Here is a 6,000-nt window from a genome sequence, read left to right as displayed (position 1 = left end):
CTTTAAATGCAATATTAATAATGCAGAAATAAGTGACTTTCACTTTAAATGTAACAACGATAAATGCAGGCAATTAATGACTTTCACTTTAAATACTTTAGAGTCTGTGTACTACAAACTGTCCTTTGTTTTACTTTAAAGTCTCTTATTCCTGAATACGAAAATGTCTCCTTATGCCAATGCCTATATGCAATGATAAGTAATAAAAAGGAAAGCTCTGACCTTTTTGAAGAGCAGGGTCTGCGATCTGAAGGTTGCTAGAACAAATTTCAGTCTTAAAGGAGACGTGTTTTTTCTTGCATGCACTTGCTCAATAAGTTTCTCTTAATGTGATGCGATACTCTGTGCTGACTTACAATGTGCTGGCTTGGATACGCTGCTGCAGAATTTGGGCCTAATGACAGAAAACTAGCTGGCGTCAGTACGTGGCCTCTTCGTTGATATCGGTGCAGGCACTCTAGCTCTGTACTTTGGCCTCCCACCATGCGTCTCTTTCTCTCTCTAGGGATCGCAGGAGAGTTGGCGCTCTTTCTCTGACTATTTTGCCTTTGCCGTTCTGCCACTTTAAGGGTCGGCTGCAGTTTGACTAATACTCACATTCTATGGCTTCTATGGCAGCTCCGCTGAGGTGTCTGCTTGCTTACTCAGGGAACAGTTGCTGCACGTCGGTATATGCTGGCGCTCCGCTGCTCTAAAGCGCTCTTTAGGGTGCAAGTTGAGGAGCGATATCCCTTCGCCCTCTGAGGTCTATAGTTACACTGTGACAGGCGCAGCACTATGAAGTGCCTTTTGCGCTGTGGCATTAGAAGAATTTGATATCTCTAAATTTTTAGTCTAACCAGACTGTCTGTTATTCTGCTTAAATTCTGCTATCGATGTTCTATGGAAACAGTAGGCTTAAAGAGCACACCAAATGCTTAAAATAACTTCTTTATTAACTTCAACTTTTCTTCATATATAACACTGCCTCCTCCTCTGAAGATAGTCCATGAACAAACACGTGTTGCATAAAGTATCACAAAATGGTGGTATGCACAAAATGGTGCTTTAACTGTTCAATTTTGTCATTTAACATAAATGGTGGATATATTTTTCTCTTCGGTATCTGTACTCTCACTCTAAGTTATTTAAGCACTTTATAATTGCTCTGAGAGGCATATCTGAGGTTTAACCTATAGTTCTATTTGGTTTGCTTTGCTCAGTTTGCGCAGTTCGGTGCGTAGTTTGGTCGCAGTTTGGTGGAACTGTAAACAAACATATAACTGGTTCAGGATACAGTTCTAATCACAGTATTAAAAATATGAACATCATATAACTGTTCTAAATACTGTAATATGGGGGGAAGATCTCTCCAATAAACCAGGTGCATGAGCCACCCCAGGGTTAAAGAAAATAGATGTTTTTTTTCCAAAATGAAAATAGGTACAGCTTCCAGCGGCCAAGGTCCAAACAACCCAACTTAAAGTCTGATTAGTTCAGCACAACATAATCAATAGAACAGTCCGTTAAAAAATAAAGGTATTTTTACCCTGGGTTCTTTTTAGTCCGTGGTAGATTCCAGTCGGCTTTCCTGCCAAACTTTCCACATGTCCTCAGTTTCCAGCTCTGTTCACAGCCACAGCAGTGTGTCCACCAGACCACACACTCCACACCACCCCCTCACTCACTTCCTTTTCCACTTATCAGGAGAGTGAGTTAACCCTGTGGGTACAGGATCCCAGATAGATATGACATCCAGAAACATGAGGTCATTGTAAATAACTCTCTTTCTGTCTCTAACATATAAACATAGGAACTGTAACAGTATTCGCAGGTCTAGCTGTATAAACATATAAGTCATATTAGCAACCTAGGACAGGTCTTAGCTGGGCAACTACTTGTGACTTTAGTTTAGCTACAGTGTCTGCAGGGAGTCTATGGTAGGCTGAGACACAGCCCATGTCTCATCATTAGTTCAAGCATATTGGTTTTATCCTTGCCTTCTCTGGCACCAGGGCTCCTGGGCCATTTTCATTAGACTTCAGGTCCCTGCCTGTCAACTTACTCACAGACTGCTGGTACTAACCTAGGGATAGGGCAGGGAGATGACTGAGGGGGAGGGGGGGAGGAGAGGAGACCACCAGACCCCCCCTTTCACTCAACCAAATAAAAACTCCGACACCTTAGCTCTTTAACCAATCCTTTACTGGGTGATGATCGGCCACAGCAAAATTTTTCTTTAACAAAATGGTAACAAAACACCACCTCCTCCACAGACTATTCCTCCTATGCGGTATACCACCCTGGATCCCCAGGGCGTACGTACGCCAGTCACTCTTCACCACGACTTGCTTTCCAAATGCCGCCTCCAGCTGTGACTTCCACCGTCCACCGAACCTCAAAAGAGAGAAACAGTGAACAAACCGTAACAACCTCTATTTTTTATTTTATTTTTTTAAACAATTTTTTATATTTTTTTTATTTTTTATAAATGTATAAAAATAAACCTGTTATAAAACAAATCCGACATCTAAAAGGGGCGGGAGGGCGGGCAACTCGCTTACCCTGTCAAGAGGATTCCTCTTCCCTGAACTCCCATATATATACCCACCCTATTCCTCCTCCCACCGTCTCTCCCACTTTTTCTTCACTCCACCTCCCACTTCTATTAACCCCTTCCTATCCTCCCTAAAAACCACTACCCAAGCCTATACTCCCCCTTAACAAGGGAAACATAAGGAGAGGGGAAGAGGGGACCAACAGTCCCTCATCACCCTCCTTATCCTGTCGGGTGCTCTCCAGACTGCTGGTACTAACCTAGGGATAGGGCAGGGAGATGACTGAGGGGGAGGGGGGAGGAGAGGAGACCACCAGACCCCCCCTTTCACTCAACCAAATAAAAACTCAGACACCTTAGCTCTTTAACCAATCCTTTACTGGGTGATGATCGGCCACAGCAAAATTTTTCTTTAACAAAATGGTAAGAAAACACCACCTCCTCCACAGACCATTCCTCCTATGCGGTATACCACCCTGGATCCCCAGGGCGTACGTACGCCAGTCACTCTTCACCACGACTTGCTTTCCAAATGCCGCCACGGAGGAGGACCGTATCTCAAACGGGGCTCCGACCACCACCCAGCAAACTAAAAGCCTGTTCGATGCCATCCTGCAAACCGGACAAAAAAATATCCAGACCAATCTCCGTGAGGTGCACCCCGTCCGGTCTCATCAAAGATCTATTATCGCCCTCCAACTGCCAATGACGAACCACCACCCCACCCTTGGAGCGCACAAAGCGAGACATTCGGGCATTCAATGTTCTCCTACACAGTTCCATAGCCTCCCCTTCCCTGGCACCATGCCAAACCACTCTCGGCACCACCTCCGACCATACCACAACTAGCTCCGGGAAAAAGGCAGGGAAGCGCTCCAGGTCAGACCTCATCAAGGCCATTAGCTCCAGCATCCTCTGGGAACACAGGTCATTCCCACCTGCATGCAGGACCAGAATCACCGGACCCACGATCTACGCCCAATCTCCACCACTTCCGGCAACACTTGAGACCATCTCAACCCCCGAAGCCCCCTCCAATGAACCTCCACTTCCCTGAATCCCAGGCTGCGACCTCCCAGCCTGCATTCGGCCCTCTGCGCCGCCCAGAAGATGTACGAATGCCCCAACAACCAGACCACCGGACGAGCGATTCCTGAAAAGAAAAAAGAATTAGTAAAAAACACCACAAGCCTACCACACAAGCAACTAACTCCAACTCGCCTTCCTCCTCACCTTTTTTTTTATTTTTTATAAACATTCCCTTTTTTTTTTTTTTTTTAACCACCAATAACTCTGGCCGCACATACCGCGCAAAACAGGCAGACCTCCAACGCCCAATACGCATGACCTCCGACTCCGGCAACCCCGCCCTAGCCGCTTCCGTCGCTGCGCCTATTCTAAAGGAATGGGTACCGAACTCGCCCGGATCGAAACCCAACTGCGCCAAACATTTACGCAACACGGATGCAAACTGGAATTTAGTCAAGGGGGACCCATCCGCATGCGCGAAAAAATTCCCCCCACTAACCCTCAGTGACCTATACGCCACCACCAACCGTACAGGACACGCCCCACTCGCCACCGGAAGAATAGGTAACCACACCCCTTTACCAAGCTGATCAGTCTTGGAACAACGAACCCGAACACGCAACGCATTATTATTGAGAATCACATCCGACACCAACAAACCCCCATTACGAGAGGACGAAGGCGCCACCAGCTTCCCCACCCGCAAAGCCGCAAAAAAGGCAACACCAAAACACGCCGCGACTAACGCCCGCTCGAAATCTGAAGAACACACAACCCGACACACATCCACCAACCTACACAGCAAACTGAATAAAATCGGCCGCCTACTATCACGCCCCACATATTCCTTCTGCCACCCCTTCATAGCCTGACGGATCAAAAACGTCTTCGTAACATCCGGCCACCCGCATAGTTTAAAATAAAAAGCCACCCCTGCCAACTTACGCCGTGCCACCGGAGCAGAAACCCCCCGTCCACGCAGCCCCAACAACCACTCCACCGTAACCTCCAAACGCACGTCATCCCTGGATGCCACGTCCCTACTACCTCTCACCACCAACCACTCAGCCCAGGCCTTACCATGCGCCTGCCAAGTGGCCGGAGTCACCGAAGAGCTGACCAGCGTCATCAATTGTTGAGAACCAGCCGCCACAGGAAATCCGGGCAAGCCAGTCCATCCATCTCCGCCTCTGGATGAAGGTCCCGAAAAACCTGCCAACGAAACCGAGAGAGAGCATCAGCAATCCTGTTATCCACCCCCGGCACGTGGCGGGCCCTAAAGTAAATGTTACGTTCCAAGCACCGTAGTACCAACTGCCGAAGTAATGCTAAGACCGGCAGCGACGAGGACGACAACCTGTTAATACACTGAACCGTACCCAGGTTATCCGACCAAAAGCACACATGACGATTCTCCAATCTATCACCCCAAATCTCCACCGCCACCACAATGGGGAACAATTCCAACAACGTCAGGTTACTCACCAAACCCCTAGCTCTCCATTCCTCCGGCCACTGGGGAAGCGCACCATTCCTTACCCAACACTGTACCAAATCCACAGGAACCAGCCGCATCAGACCACAGCTCCAACTAGATATTTCTTGGGCAATATAACAGGTATGGCCGTTGTAAGAACTCAAAAACTCACGCCACACCCTCAAATCAGCTGTATGCGATGACGAGGAGAAACCACCCCCCTCGACGCCAACGACAACCGTCGCGAAAAAACCCGCCCCATAGGCATAACCCGACATGCAAAACACAACAAACCCAGTAGCGACTGCAACTGCCTAAGTGTCACCTTCCGGACCACCAGAAACCCATCAATCAAAGCCTTAAGCCCGACTAACTTGTCCTGAGGCAAACGAAAAACCATAGCCACGGAATCAATCTCGATACCCAAAAAAGACAACCGCGTCACCGGACCTTCCGTCTTCTCAGCCGATATGGGAACCCCAAAACGCTCCATCAAGGACAAAAAGGAAGACAAGAGAGCCTGACAAGCTCCAACTCCCCCCGGTGCTACAAACAAGAAATCATTGAGATAATGAATCACCGACGAACAACCGGACTCAACACGCACCACCCACTCCAAGAATGTACTAAACATCTCGAAATAGTGGCACAAAATGGAGCATCCCATGGGCAAACAGGTATCGTAATAGAAAAAACCTCCAAAACAACCCCCAAGCAAATGAAAACAATCCGGATGGATAGGCAAAAGCCTAAACGCAGATTCCACATCCGACTTAGCTAAGAGGGCCCCCCTTCCCGCATCACGCACTAGCGACACCGCCCGATCAAAAGATACATATGACACTGATGCCTCTTCCTGAAGAATAGCATCATTTACAGATGCGCCCTTCGGATGAGACAAATGATGTATCAGGCGAAATTTGCCCGGTTCTTTTTTGGGAACAACACCCCACGGGGA

This window comes from Bufo gargarizans, chromosome 6 (assembly GCF_014858855.1).
Source record: "Bufo gargarizans isolate SCDJY-AF-19 chromosome 6, ASM1485885v1, whole genome shotgun sequence".
Lineage (NCBI taxonomy): Eukaryota > Metazoa > Chordata > Amphibia > Anura > Bufonidae > Bufo > Bufo gargarizans.
Note: the sequence above shows the minus strand (reverse complement) of the source record.